The sequence below is a fragment of the Papio anubis genome, chromosome 8 (assembly GCF_008728515.1).
Source record: "Papio anubis isolate 15944 chromosome 8, Panubis1.0, whole genome shotgun sequence".
In the NCBI taxonomy this organism is placed as follows: domain Eukaryota; kingdom Metazoa; phylum Chordata; class Mammalia; order Primates; family Cercopithecidae; genus Papio; species Papio anubis.
Window position 1 is genome coordinate 126,773,731 of NC_044983.1, and position 15,999 is coordinate 126,789,729.

The 15,999-nt window shown below is 36.2% G+C and overlaps 1 non-coding gene across 1 annotated transcript; it reads right to left on the bottom strand.

Annotated features, from left to right (window-relative positions):
- Positions 1-9,071: 9,071 nt before the first annotated feature.
- Positions 9,072-9,175, bottom strand: LOC116268734. Its single transcript, XR_004175902.1, has one exon. It is a non-coding gene; the product is annotated as a small nucleolar RNA SNORA72 (small nucleolar RNA).
- Between the last annotated feature and the right edge of the window lie 6,824 nt (positions 9,176-15,999).

Here is a 15,999-nt window from a genome sequence, read left to right on the forward strand (position 1 = left end):
CTGCTGAATTCAAAATCATACAATTGATTTTGTCTGTACTGTGGCTATTTTATTTTGAACTAGGGAGAAATATTTTCTGCTCAAGTAGTGAAGTCTGACATGGCCTTGCTCAATGTTCCCATTCTTACAACTTTCAGGATGCGTTTCTTCACTTCACCTGAGAACTGCAGGTTGACAAGTTTCAAAATCTGTTAATTGGGTTATTATGAGCACCAGCCTTTGGGCGTCTCACTTGAATGTGTCTGTGCATTTTTGCTAGCGTTTAGGTCTTCATTTGCAAGTTAGATGAAATCTTGGCCATGAGTTTTATTCACTTCCCTCCCCATATGCACAATTGGATCACATTACAAAGAGAAAAAGAAAAATATAGCATCTTTATTGAAAAACAAATGATCAAGAAAGGCTCACTTAGCTATCTTGTGAGGGCTTTTAGTTAAAGTCATTGCTGCATGGGTAATGCTAAAAGTTCCAGGTAAGTTCTGAGTTGGTCTCTGAAAAACAGCCGTTTTACTTCTGCTGTCTGTTGAAGAGTGGAAATTACAAGTCAGTTTACAATACAGCTGGGAACGGCCTACCACCTTAGAGACTCTTGGAAAAAAAGCCAAATCTTTCACAAAGAGAACAGTGGACTGAATGAATCAGATACACAACCTTAAGAAAATTTAGGTCCAATGACAAAAAAGTGTAGATGCTAGTCCACTTTGAGGCACTATTATAGACACTGGGAATGGAACAGTGAACCAAAGATGGTGAAGTTCTCACTTTTATACAACTTACTTTCTAGAGGAGGGAAATAAAAAATAAACAAATAGAAAAAGAAATGTGTCAGGTGGTCATACATTTCAAGATGAAAAGTAAAAAGGATAAAAGGAACAGAGATTGACTGGGTATAGGGGGTATTGTTTTAAATAGGTTGGTCAAGAAAGTCCTTATTGTAGAGATGACATTTCAACCAAGGTCTGAATAAAATTAGAAAACCTCAACACACAGAGGAATCCCCCCAAACATCAAATGCAAATACATAAAAGCTGTCTGCATTAATTGTGGTTTTTTCCATGTGTACTGCCAGTTGACATACTTGTGCAGTCAGTCTCAGAGCACAGGAGCAGAAGTCTGGCTAGATATCCATTCTCCTTCCCCCCAACAGAAGCAGGATCACCATTCTAGCCTTTCCTTCCAGTGCACCATGCTGGTGATGCCTTCTCTATCCCACTTTCTCAATATTTATACTGAGGTAGGTTCCTTTGTACAGATTATTTTTGCAACATTTTTAATACCTGCAAATGCAGTACTTATTCTGTTTCTCATTACGATTCTCTTGAGTCATTTCTTACTGATCTCTGCTAAGGCTAAAATTATCTTTTATCCCTGAGCCCTTCTTACCCACTTTCTTGCTCAAGGTATTTAAGAATATTATACAGGAACAAAATCTTATCATAAAATATGATACGAAGAAAATGTGTGGGAGGGTCTCCTATCCAATGGTAGGGGGACTGAGGACACATGAAAATGGTGGCCTGTATTCCAGTAGAATGCAAGGGCAATTGCTTACTTGCCTCTGAGTGCACCTAGCACAGTGTCTGGCACCTACTTGATCCTTAATATTACCTTGGAGCTAAATTTAACAATGAGTCTGTGATTCTAGCAATAAATTAGGTCAAGAGAGTTTATTTATCAACCTATCAGAATCCAAGGTACAAACATAGACCAAACATAAAAGTTATTCAACAAACAACAGTTCCCTTTAAAGAACCCCCAATTAACTTTCCAATATACACCAGTGGACTAACATCCTCAGCCAGTGCTGCAGATCACAAGTTCTGTATGTGCGCTCAGGCACTGCCTGAACATTGGTTAATAGTTGTGGATTGAGATGCAAAACATCCTGGATCTTGTCACAGATGCAAAATGTTGACGTGCGATGATCTGAAACAATTTCTTTTTTAAGATCATGCCTTAGTTCATCAGTAGCTAAGAAGACAGGCAAGGCAATTATGTTAAGGACCAATTCCTCTTTGTTTTAGATTATACAGTGTGTTGGAGCAGCTGTTACAGGTGCTATATACTCTCAGGGATGGCCTAGGCCTCCTTACTTTGCTCTTTTTCTCTGTCCTGCCTATGCAAGCCTCATACTATCATACATAGACAGAGGTGTCTAAGGTGGGCCTGGGCATAATGTGGAGATCATGAACCTGAAAACACTCTCAAAGTCTCACTTTTCCCTTAATAGTTTATGGAAAAGCAGAGATAACATTTAATCCTTAAGTTGATATAAGAGTTCCAGATAAGAATATCACCATTCTACTCTCTGCATTTAATGAAATTGAAGGTTTTAGCCACTATCTGTCCTTCTGAGACTAGATTATGTCACTTAACATAATGTTCTCCAGTTTCATCCATGATGTTGCCTATAGCAGGATTTCTTTTTAAATTAAGGTAAAATAATATACTATTGTATGTATATACTGTAATTTTAATATCCGTTTATCCATAAGGAAGGGGAAATGGGGAGATACAAATGAATGAGGCTAAAATTTCAGTTATGCAAAATAAATAAGTCCCGGAAATTTGCTGCACAATATTGTATCTACAGATAACAACATGCAGATCTCACTTTATATATTCTTACCACGTTAAAATAAAGAAATCAGAGTTGGCACTTAATAGTTTTAATGTCCAACTCATATTTTTAATCTATTGGTTTAAAGTCACTTATTAGAATCCACAGTACAAACTCACCTCTGAGTCCTTCAAACATTGTCTATTTGTGCCATTTTTTCAGTAATTCAGCATAAACGACTTTATAGTATTCATTCAACATTCAGCTAATTATTAGATATCTACTTTGTTGCAGAGCTAGAGGCTTGAGATTTAAAAGTAAATAGGAATATATAGAAATTTTGGTATACTGCAAAAGAATGATCACCTAAAACCATCTTCAGGCGCATAAGGCGTTTGTTCGTTGCATGTTTACATTACCACTTGTATTAATCTGTTCTCATGCTGCCAAAAAAGATGTACCCAAGACTGGGTAAATTATAAAGAAAAAATAGCTTTAATGGACTCGCAGTTCCAAATGGCTAGGGAGGCCTTGGGACACAACCAAACCATATCATTCTGACCCTGGCCCCTCTCAAATCTCATGTCCTCACATTTTGTGCCTTCCCAACAGTCTCTCAAAGTCTTAACTCATTTTAACATTAACTCAAAAGTTCACAGTCTCATCTGAGACAAGGCAAGTTCGTTTCACCTATGAGCCTGTAAAATCAAAAGCAAGTTACTTACTTCCTAGATACAATGAGGGTACAGGCATTGGGTAAGTACACCCATTCCAAATGGGAGAAATTAGCCAAATTGAAGGGGCTACAGGCCCCATGCAGGTTCTAAATCCAATGGGGCCGTCAAATCTTAAAGTTCCAAAATGATCTCCTTTGACTCCATGTCTTACATTCATTCAGACTGATACAAGAGGTGGATCTCCATGGTCTTGGGCTCTACCCCTGTGGCTTTGCTGGGTATAGTCTCCTTCCCAGCTACTTTCATGGGCTGGCATTGAGTGTCTGTAGGTTTTCCAGGTGCACAGCGCAAGCTGTTTGTGGATCTACCCTTCTGGGGTCTGGAGGATGGTGGCCCTCTTCTCACAACTCCACTAGACAGTGCCCCAGAGGGGACTCTATGTGAAGGCTCACACCCCATATTTTCCTTCCACACTGCCCTAGCAGAGGTTCTCCATGAGGGCCCCACCCCTGCAGCAAACTTCTGCCTGGTCATCCAGGGGTTTCCATACATCCTCTGAAATCTAGATAGAGGTTCCCAAACCTCAATTATTTACTTCTGTGCACCCACAGGCCCAACACCATGTGTAAGCCACCAAGTACCGGGGCATGGGCCCTCTGTAGCCATGGCCTGAGCTATACCTTGGGCCCTTTCAGCCACATCTGGAGCAGCTGGAACACAGGATACCAAGTCTCTAGGCTGCACACAGCAGGGGGACCCTGACTCCAGCCCACAAAACCATTTTGACCTCCTAGGCCTTCAGGCCTGTGATGGAAGGGGTGCTCTGAGAGTTTCTGACATGCCCTGGAGACATTTTCTCCATTGTTTTGGTGATTAACATTCAAGTCCTTGTTACTTATGCAAATTTCTGCAGAGGACTTGAATTTCTCCCCAGAAAATGAGTTTTCCTTTTCTATTGCATTGTCAGGCTGAAAATTTTCCAAACTTTTATGCTTTGCTTCCTCTTGAACACTTTGGGGCTTAGAAATTTCTTCTGCCTATACCCTAAATATCTCTCTCAAGTTCAAAATTCCACAGGCCTCTAAGGTGGGTCAAAATGCTGCCAGTATTTTTGCACAGCAAAAGTGACTTTTATTGCAGGTCCTAACAAGTTCCTCATCTTCATCTGAGACCACCTCAGCCTGGATTTTATTGTCCATATCACTGTCAGCATTTTGGTCAAAGCCATTCAACAAGTCTCCAGGAAGTTCCAAACTTTACCACATTTTCCTGTCTTCTTCTGAGCCCTCTAAACTGTTCCAGCCTCTGCCTGTTAGCCATTTCCAAAGCCTCTTCCATATTTTCAGGTACCTTTACAGCAGTGCCCCTCTCCCAGTAACAATTTGCTGTATTAGTCTGTTCTCATGCTGCTAATAAAGACATACCTGAGACTGAGAAATTTATAAAGAAAAAGAGGTTTAATGGGCTCACAGTTCCATATGGCTGGGGAGGCCTCACAATCATTGTGGAAGGTGAAGCAAAGACATATCTTACATGACCACAGGCCAGAGAGTTTGTGCAGGGGAACTCCCCTTTATAAAACCATCAGATCTCGGGAGACTTATTTAGTACCACAAGAACAGCATTGGAAACACTTGCCCTCATGATTCAGTTATCTCCTACCAGGTCCCTTCCACAACATGAGTGAATTTGGGGAGCTACAACTCAAGATGAAATTTGGGTGAGGACACAGCAAAACCCTATCACCACTTACCTGGAGATTCTAGCTGGTATTGTTTAACCAAAAACTAAATAATGAAAAGTACTGAAAAATAATCCAAACTGGATTATTTACAGATGATGTAATATAGAAAAGCCAAGAAATATACATATTAAATGTTAGGATGACAAAAGATGTTCATTAAGTTTGCTGGATATCAGGTCAATATATAAAACACAAGAAGAAAACAGCAATTGCAAGTTTTAAAAAGACAAGATACAATTGAAATAGTAACTGAACATAAAGGAATCTACAAAAGAATTTAGCAATATACAAAGCCTTTATGGAGAGCATTATAAACTTTCTTGAAAGACATTAGAGTTTATTTATGTAAATAGAGATTGTAGTATATATATTTATGAGTTGGAAGACTCAATTATAAAAATGGGTCGTGAATTCACGAATATTCATTTTATTATCCTTTGTACATTCTTGTATGTGTAAAAGCATCTACCATTTTAACTGAAAATTTAAAAATATTTAAATGTAATTTTAAAGATCAAATAGACACAAACTGTTTTTGTGTACACGCCTTGCATGTGCACATACATGTTAATGCCAAACAGTTGGAGTGTGCCTAATTTCATTTAACCCACCATGATTTGTTGGAAAATTATCTGTATGTACACTGGATAGATGAGCCAAGTGAAGCTCAAGGTAGATAAGTGACCTCCCAAAGTCATACCTCACAAAGACCGTATATTGATCTTCTTTCTCCTGCCCAGGACCTCTTATCTGGCCCAACGTTCACTTACCAGCCAATACCACCACATTTCTCAGGTCAACCTAATGCACACAGAATAGGGAGTCTGGTAGAGTTAGGAATCCTATTAATCAGTGTCTCCTTTGGTAGGACATAGGTGATGATTTCAGTCTAAATAACAGGCAGTTTAACATCATGTGGTGGGATGGGTGCAAGGTGTTGCTAGACTTTGAAAAATTAGCCATCTGGGATTTGGCCCTTGCTTCCCAAAAGAACTGTCTGCTAAGCACTCATGTCCGGGCAGCACTGCCATTAAAGCTATGCAGCCACTCACTACCAAGCTCTGAAATCCATCTCTGGAAAATAAGAGTGAATTAGTCACAGGTGGTCCTGCCAAACACATGCTCACTAATCAGAAATGACTTCGACACTTCTCATAAGCCCTTGTGAACAGCTTTGGAAACAAACACACACAAATAAACTCCCCTCCTAACAGAGCTTGCCCTGAGGTTAAAAACTGAAAACTATGTATACATGTTTATTCGTTTGTTCACCTTTTATTTTATTTATCCTTGAATATATTTATTCAATAAAATAAATATTTACAGAGTGTTTCTTTGTGCCACATATTACATCAAGCCCTGAGTATACTTTGTGAAAAAGAAAGTGCTCCCTGCTCTCAGAGAGCTTATAGGATAGGGAAGATGTTAAATAAACAAATATAAATATCCACAAACATTAAAAATTAGACCAACATGAACAATATGACAAAATCCCATCTCTACACAAAATAATACAAAAATTATCTGGGCATGATGTCATGCGCCTATGATCCCAACTACTCAGAAGGCAGAGGCGGGAGGATTGCTTCAGCCCTGGAGGTCCAAGCTACAGTGAGCTGAGATTGTACCACTGCGCTCCAGCATGGCACGTAGAAAAAGAAAGACCCTGTTTCCCAAAATAAATAAATAAATAAGTAAACAAATACGGGGTAGAATAAGAAAGACCCTGTTTCCCAAAATAAATAAATAAATAAATAAAATTAAAAGTAATAATAACAATTAAATTGGGGGAAAGAGTTGGAAGGAGGATAAAGAGGAGGAAGTTCTTAAACTTTTTCAGGGAGTCACGTTTTGGGAAGAAAGCATGAAAGCCAAGCCTAAGGGAAGAGTTTTAGATTCCCTGAAGTACTTCAGATTTCTTGGAAACAGGCTTCTGTTTCTAGTTCATTTTTGCATCTCTAAAACCTATCACTTACTATGAGACAGTTGAGTCTGTTAGAGGACATGTTAGTTATTGTTGCACCTAGTGTAAGGTTTACCAGACCTAAATAACCAATTCCGTTGTTGCCTCAAGAGGCTCCAAGCTCAGTCCTCTTAGTTTTCTTTTTTCTTTTTTTAACTTTTATTTTAGGTTCAGGTGTACCTGTGTAGGTTTGTTATATAGGTAAATTTGTGTCACGTGGGTGTGTTGTATAGATTACTTCATCACCCAGGTACTAAGCCTAGTACCCAGTGGTTGTTTTTTCCTACTCCTCTCCTTCCTCCCACCCTCCAACCTCACTGTCTCTTGTCCCCTTCTTTGTGTTCACAAATTTTCATCATGTAGCTCCCACTTACAAGTGAGAACACGCAGTATTTGATTTTCTGTTCCTGTGTTAGTTTGCTAAGGATAATGGCCTCCAGATCCATCTGTGTCCCTGCAAAAAACCACAATCTCATTCTTTTTTATGGCTGCATAGTATTCTATCTGTATCACATTTTCTTAAACACTCAGGTATAACTCACAGCAGCACTTCTCTACCTTTACTATGTCAAAGAACATGTGACAGAAGGCATGAATCTGTGCAACATACTACTAGTACATGTAGACTTAAGATGTACATTCATATTAACCTCAACTTTCTCTGTCCCATTCAAAAAAATGTATCAGAAGGCAAGTAAGTAAGAGCAAACTTATTACTGAATTAACCTTGGATCCACTTTACTTAGAAAATCCAAAGTACAACATTCATATATCTGTACTGCTGTTAATAACAGACTACTTGTAGGACACATGACAATTATTTACACCAGTTTTCTGATACCACAGTTAATGTAACTGCTCTGCAGAGCTCCCGCTGTCACTCTCACCTACATGAATGGGCCTCAGGCCCTATCCCCTTATGTATTATTTTCATAAATCCAGTAACTCACTGAAGAATTAGTCAAAGTCCCTAGTTACATAAGACTATCTTCATCCCATCCACACATGGCTGATTAATTGCTTCCACGTTTCTCAATACATTTTTTTTAAGCAAATGCTCTCATATCACTTGCCTACTCCCCACTACATATCCCTTAATTATTGGTCTCTGGTGTTGAGATTTATAATGGGCCTCCACCATAATTCTACTTTAGGAGTTAGGATCATTATTAATAGTCTCTTAATACATTATATATTCAATAAATATATATCGAGTAGGTACTATCATCATCATCATCATTGTCATTGTCATTGTCATTCCTGTTATGTGTTAGGCTTTTGGGAGGCACTGGACCACCAGCAGTGAACATTACAGGCAAGCAACCACTGATTAGTTTTCTTTCACTGTAGATTAGTTGGCATTTTAAAAAATTTTGTAAGTAGAATTGTACAATGTGGGCTTTTTGTGTATGGCATCTTTCAATCTACATAGCGACTCTGAGATTCATCCATGTTTTTACATATCGATAGTTCACTTATATTGTTTCTGTTCTGGTCATTTATATTGTTATTCTATTTTATGGATATACCTCATTTTATTTTATTTATCATTCACTTCTTGATTAATACTTGTATATAGGATTTGCTGGTTTTTGCTACTGTGAATAAAGCTTCAATAAGCATTTCTGTACAAGCCTTTGTATAAAGGTACGTTTTCATTTATTTTTGGCAAATACTTAGGAATGGAACTCCTGGAATATTTAATGAGTAATGTGTCTAGCTTCGAGAGGGAAGTGGTCAGTTTCCCAAAGTGTTTGTTCCATTTTACTTTCTCATCAACAGGTGTATAGGAGTTCAACCTCTTTCACGTCTCAGCCAGGTGCTTAACCAGTAGCACTTGCTACTGTCAATCATTTTAAAAGGACATTTTGTAAGTATAATTTAGATAAAATAAAATTTGCTCATTTTAAGTGTACATATTTCATATGTTTTCACAAACTAGTATAGTCACTTACCCACCAAAATTGAGATACAGAAAATTCATATCACCCCAAAAACTTTCCTCATGACCTTTTGTAATTAATGTCTTCCCTCAAGTGCAGCCCTGGGAAACCATTGAGCTGTTTCTATTACTAAAGTTATGCCTCTTCTTTATTATGTCTTTTTTATCTCCTTTTTCTTTTCCGGGTTCATCATTAGCATTTATAAAACTAGACTTAGGAAAAGAACTAGGTTTGAGGACACGTGCATGATCTTAATATAGTGAATGTTGTACCCACAAAAATTAAAATTAAAAATTAAAAAATATATAGAGTAAATGTTTAGCCTGTCCTGATTATTAATCAGAGCAATGAGAATATTGGCAGAGTTTTGTCTTTTCTACAATTTGATATTAATTGTGTACATGTACAATATAGTCTTTTGTGCCTGTCTTCCTTCACTAGCACAGTGCTTTTGAGATTGATCCATGTTCCTGAATACACAAGCAGATCATTCCTTTCTTTTGCTGACTAGTTCTCCATTACATTATCCATTCACTCTTCTATTGGTTGTTTCTACACCAATAGAAACAACATCTGAGTTGTTTCTAGCTTGGCAATATTATAAATTATATCTATGAACACACATAAAAGTATTTCCATGGACATAAGTTTTCATTTCACTGGAATAAATACTCAGGAGTGGGATTTCTGGATCTCATGGTAAGTGAAATAATCTGTACACCAAACCCCTGAGTCATGAGTTTACCTATATAACAAACCTGCACTTGTACCCCTGAAGCTAAAATAAAAGTTAAACTATTAAGAAAAGAGAAACGGACAATGTTTCCTACAAGCTACATATGAAAGCAACACAAATACTTGATACCGTTCTCACCAACATTTGGTATTGTCAGTAATAATACCGACACAAGGGGTGGGTTCCATTGCTTGGTGGGTGACAGTCCAAAGATCACAACCAAGGAGGATTTAACAAGGACATTTTGTTACTTGCAACAAGAAAGGAAGAAACCAGAGGTAGTTCCCCAAAGCAGTGCCTCCCTGAACAAAGGTGAAAATTAGGCTTTTATTGGGCTGGTTAGCTGAGTCATTGCATATGGAGGTGGAGTAAAGGCAGCGCAGGCACAGTCATTGATCATGCTTCTACCTATGATGCATGCATGGAAAATGGACAGTAAGCTCCTCCCTGGGCTGCGTTTTTAGTATGGTAATGAGGAGAGGTTGCCAAATTCATCTCCAACTCAGGCATCTCTGGATCCATCTGGTTTTTGTTTTGCTGGGGCTGGACATAATCAGTGGCACAGCATGATCAATGACTGCGCCTGTGCTGCCTTTACTCTACCTCTGCATGCAATGACTCAGCTAACCAGCCCAGTAGGAGCTTGACTTTCACCTTTGTTCTGAAACTTTTCTGAAACAACAAGAACTCAAGATGCAGCAGTTACAAGTGGCTACTTCTTTACAGTGAAAACCTGGGCACCCTGGGTTACGGTAATTGTGGCTACACTAGTGGATGTCTGGTGGCATATCTTTGAGGAAGCTTACATTTCCCTAATGATTTATGAGGCTGACCATTTGTTTTTCTGTGCTTATTGGACATTTGTGTATATCATTTTTTTGTGTATGTGGAATGCCTTCTCTAACATTTTGCTCTTTTGTCATTTTTATTGAATAGTCTTCTTATTATTAAATTCTAAAAGTTACTTATATATGTAAGTTCCCTGTCAGAAATTTGCATTTTGCTATTTTCTTTCAGCCTGTGCCTTGGTATATATTGTATTGATAGTATCTCTCTCAATGAACAAACACTTTTATTGTGTTTAAAAGCTTTATTGAGATACGTAAGTACTGACTTAATTTCTTAATTTTAATTTCTTAAAGCCAGTTAGCATATGTCTCCACAAATTAAGTTTTTTACATTTGCCAAGACTGCTTTAGTTTCTTTGCATATCTAATGATTTTTAGAGCCAGTTTGTAAATTTCTACACAAAATCTCACTGGGATTTTTGATTGGGGTTGCACTGAATATATAGATAGAAGAAATGTTGCTAGCAAATCTACTCTTATAAAATGATTTTAAAAAGTTCTCTAAACAGAAAGAAATTGGAAAAAACAAACTTGGAACTTCAGAAAGAAAAAATAGAACATAAAAGTCAATAAAAGTAGAAATAAATTAAATAAAATATCTTTCTCTCCTGAGTGTCTTAAATCATATTTGATGGTTTATGTAAAATAATATCTTCTGATTTAGTGCTCAATTTATATAGAGAAAGAATAAAAATGATTCTATTTTAAAAGTGGGAAAATTAAATGACCTGAAAGGAAGCAAAGTTTACATACTTTAGAGTGCTAAAACATATTAGTAGGATTTAATCAATAATATACACATATTGTAATAACTAAAATAACTGCTGAGGAATTAAACAAAGCAGTATACTCAAAAACACTATAAAGAAATAAAAATTAAATTCTAAAATATGTTTACTTAACCCACAGGGAGGTTTCAAAAGAAAGCCCAAAGCAGAAAAATAAAGAAAAAAGAAAAACAAAGTTAAAAAAGAAATAAAAATATGGAAGACTTAAGCCTAACATGTAAATATTTACCTTAGGTAATTTAGTGGCCTAAATAAACAATTTAAAAAACAGATTATTAGAATGGTTGTAAAAAAATAACCACGATCAAACGATATGATATACTGACTACAAGTAACTCATTTCAAATAAAATAACATAGGTAGGCTGAAAGTAAAAGGATAAAAAAATTGTATACCACACAGGCTTTTCTTAAAAGCAAGGCTATATTAGAATCAGCTAACGTTGACTTCAGAGCAAAAAAGTCACTGAAGATAGAAAGGGTGATTATGTAATAATAAGGGGACCCAGCATACAGAAGACACAGCACTTCTAAATGTGCATTCAGTAAACAACAACCCTTAATATAAATAAAACATATATATATAATGTTAATATAAATAAAACATGATAGAGCTAAAAGACATCGCATGCTCATGAATCAAAAGAATTAAAATTATTAAAATGACCATACTACTCAAAAATTTTATAAATTCAGTGCAGCCCCCTCAAAATATTAATTAAATTCCTCATAGAAACAGAAAAAAAAAGTCCTGAAATTCATATGGATCCACCAGAGACCCTAATAAGCCAAATAATACTGAGCAAAAAGAATAAAGCTGGAGGCATTACCCTACCTGACTTCAAATGATACTACAAAACTATCATAATTAAAATGGCATGGTTTTGGTATAAAAGCAAACACACAGATAAATGGAAGAGAATAGAGAACCCAGCAATAAATCCAGATATTTACAGTCAATTGATGCTTAATGAAGGTGTCAAGAACACACATGAGAGAAAGAACTCCCTATTCAATAAATGGTGCTGGAAAAACTGGATATCTATATACAGAAGAATGAAACTAGACCCTTATCTCTCATTATATACAATGGTCAACTCAGAGTGAACTGAAACCTTAAACACAAGACGTGAAACTATAAAAATACTAGTAAGAAGCATAGTGGAAACACTTAAGGACATTGGTCTAGGATAAGACCTCAAAGCCACAGAAAACAAAAACAAAAGACAAATGGTAGTCCTAAACTAAAAAGCTACCTCATAGCAAAGTAAATGATCAATAGAGTTAATATCCTGCAGAATGGGAGAAAATATTTGCAAACTATTTATCTGACAAGGGACTAAAATCTAGAATATACTAGAAACAACTCAACAACAATAAATCACAACCAATCTCATTCAAAATTGGGCAAAGGATCTGAATAGGTATTTCTCAAAAGAAGTCATACAAATGGCCACAAGGTATATGAAAAAATGTTCAATATCACTAAGCATGAGGGAAATGTAAATCAAAACCACAATGAAATATCAGTTAAAACGGCTATTATCAAAAAGACAGAAAAATACCAAATGCTGATGAGAGTGCAGAGAAAGGAATCTGTTATACACTGTTGATTGGAACGTTAGTATCAACATTATAGAAAGTAGTATGGAGGTTTCTCAAAAACACAAAAATAGTAATACTATATGATCCAACAATCCCACTACTGGATATTTATCCAAAGGAAAGGTAATTAGTATATCAAAGGAATAGCTGTGTCTCTATGTTTATTGCAGCAGTATTCACAATAGCCAAGATATGGAATCAACTTAAGGACCCATCAATGAATGGACAAAGTAAATACAGTATATATACACAACACAATACTATTCAGCCATAATAAAGAATGAAATCCTATCATTTGCAGCAACATATATTGAGCTGGAGGTCATTATGTTAAGTGAAATATGTCAGGCACAGAAAGACAAATTTTGCAGGTTCTCATTCATTGATGGGAACTAAAGAAAGCTGATCTCACGAATGTAAAGATTAGAATGATGGTTACCAGAGGCTGGGAAGATGTGAGGGGTATGAACAGAAGTTGGTTAACGGGCACAGACATACAACTAGATAGAAGAAATAAATTCTAAGTTCTAAGGTTGTGTAGCACTGTAGCATGAATACAGTTAACAACAATTTATTGAATATTTCAAAATAGCTAGAAGATTTGAAATATTCCCAATACCAATAAATGACAAATGTTTGAGATGATGAATATCCTAAATACTATGATTTGATAATTACACCACACTGTATGAATGAGTCCAAATATCACATGCACCCCCTAAATATGTACAATTATTACACGTCAATAAAAATACTTTAAAAATTTACTTCAGTGATCCTGCTTTCCAACTTTTCATCTGTTGATATTTTGTCTGTTAATAATTTCCATTTATCTGTTGACTTTCCCAATGTATTTATTTAGTGATACATATATAGATATACATATATCTCTATATGTCATTTTCTGCTAAATCAAATATTTGAGATATCTTGAATTCAATTTCTATTGAGTATCCTTTCTACTGTTTTTGCATGGCTAGTAATTTTTGCTTCAGAATTGAACATTGTAAATAATACAGTATTTTATAGCAGCTCTGGGTTCTATTGTTTTCTCCTCAGAATTATTGTTTGGTTATTATTTTGTTGTCATTCTATTAGGAATTTAACATGCCTGAATTTAAAATGTAACTTTCTTTTTCAAGCATTGTGTAGTAGCTGATATCTCTATTCAGCTTTGGTATTTTACACTTCTGTTTTCTGTTTGTGTGTTTGCTTTTAGCTTTGTTATTGTACTAGGGGTCTCTCCTAGGCCTGAATAATTCGCCATTAATCCAAAAATGTGGGTGGCAATGGAGCTCACCTTCTTCATGGCTTCATGCTTTTAGGGACTCCCTCCTAGTTTTCAGCAGTTCTGCTGGTTTAAAGCTTTGTGCTCTGACACTTCAGCCTGTGAAGCTTCAGGACTTTGCCACCTGATCTGTTCAAAGTTGGTGAAGGTGTTCAATTAGTTCAAAACCCAGCAAGCTCATAGGTTAGACCCACATTGCTCTATCTTTGTAGATTAGATTTTTTCTTGGATTTTGTCTGCAGTTTATATGGACTCCAGAGTCTGCTCATGCAATAATAATTTAACTGTCTTCTAGAGATTTCGGCAGAATATGTAGTTAGAATTAATTCTTCTTCTTTTTCCTGTTCTTTCTGTTCAAAAATTCCCCATTTAAATTTACAGCTGTTTTTTTATTCATAGCCCTGACATTTTTCTGGCACCTTAAGCCAATAAAACCATGTTTCTAAAGCTGTAGTCAAAGTGGTTGGACAGTTTCCTAATGCGAAACACACACACACACAACCAGTCTTTACCTCTTCTATCTGTGTTTTTTTCAATTATACGCTTCAGAGACTTTTATCAGGTTGGACAATCATTCTAGTATCTTACACTAGTTTTTTTCAAATTATACTGTTGTGAAAATTTTCATTTGTAGAAGTGTTCCTGCTATAACGTCACTACTCTGCCATTAATTTAAAAGGGTTTCCTCTCCTTTAGTTATTATGTTAAAAACAAATGACATTAAGGGATGACCTCTTTATGGAGGTGACATTTAAGTAGAGATATTAAATATTATTATAAATGTATTTTTAAAGCTGCTTTAATTCCCTCTGGGACTGAAGAAAGGACTATACATAAATAGTATTTACCACTGAGAAACTGGTTTTTCTAAAGTGAGTACATTCACTTTAGAATAATATTACTAAGCACCTACTCTTTTCCAGGTGCCATTTGAAGTGCTAAACATAGATAATTTTCCTAATTTCTCATGAGACTTACATTCTAATAGGAAGAAACAAAAAGTGAAGTCAATAATCAAATTATATACAGTGTGATGAAATTATAAGCACTGTGGAGAAAAATTAAGTAGAAGGAATATATAGAGTGTCAGCAGAAGAAAAAGTCAATTTTAAATAAGGAATTAGGGAAGACTTCACTGATAACAAACATCTGAGGTAGATGTATTTGGGAAGTGCAGCCTGGGCAGAAGGAGTAGCAACTGAAAATGTCCCCAGTTGGAAAATTCCTTCAGTGTTTGAGGAACAGGGAAGGGGCCATTGCGGCTATTTAGAGCGAGCAAGAGATAGTATTTAAAAGGGGAGGGAGGAGAAATAGCAAAGAGCCCAATGTGCAAATCCTCTTAAATTATTATAAGAACTTTTCTTATTTTACACTGAGTGAAATGGGGAGTCACTGGAAGGGTTTGAGCAAAGAAGTGATTGTGTATATATGCACATACATACAGCAAGAAATCTCTATCTGCATCAGGTCTTTTTCCATACCTAGATATGAAATTTCTGCCTTATGCTTTAACAGGATCTCTCTTGCTGCTATGTAGAGAACAGATTGTTTAGGCAAGAATTCAGTGAATCAGCAAGCCACTTCAATAATCCAGGAGCTATTATAGTGTCTTAGACCAGAGTGATAACAAAGGAGATAGTGAAAAGAGTTGGATTCTAGAAATCCAGAATGCCTATGGTGTTTTGAAGATAGAGTAAGTGGTATTTTGTATGAGTGCGGCTGAGATGGGCACAGCAACTATTTATAGTGGTGTAGTACTGTAAGCATCATATTATTTGGTATGCATCTGCTTACATGTGTATCTTTTCTTCTCTCTTCTGTGTTCCTTGAGGATATGGAATATGTAGT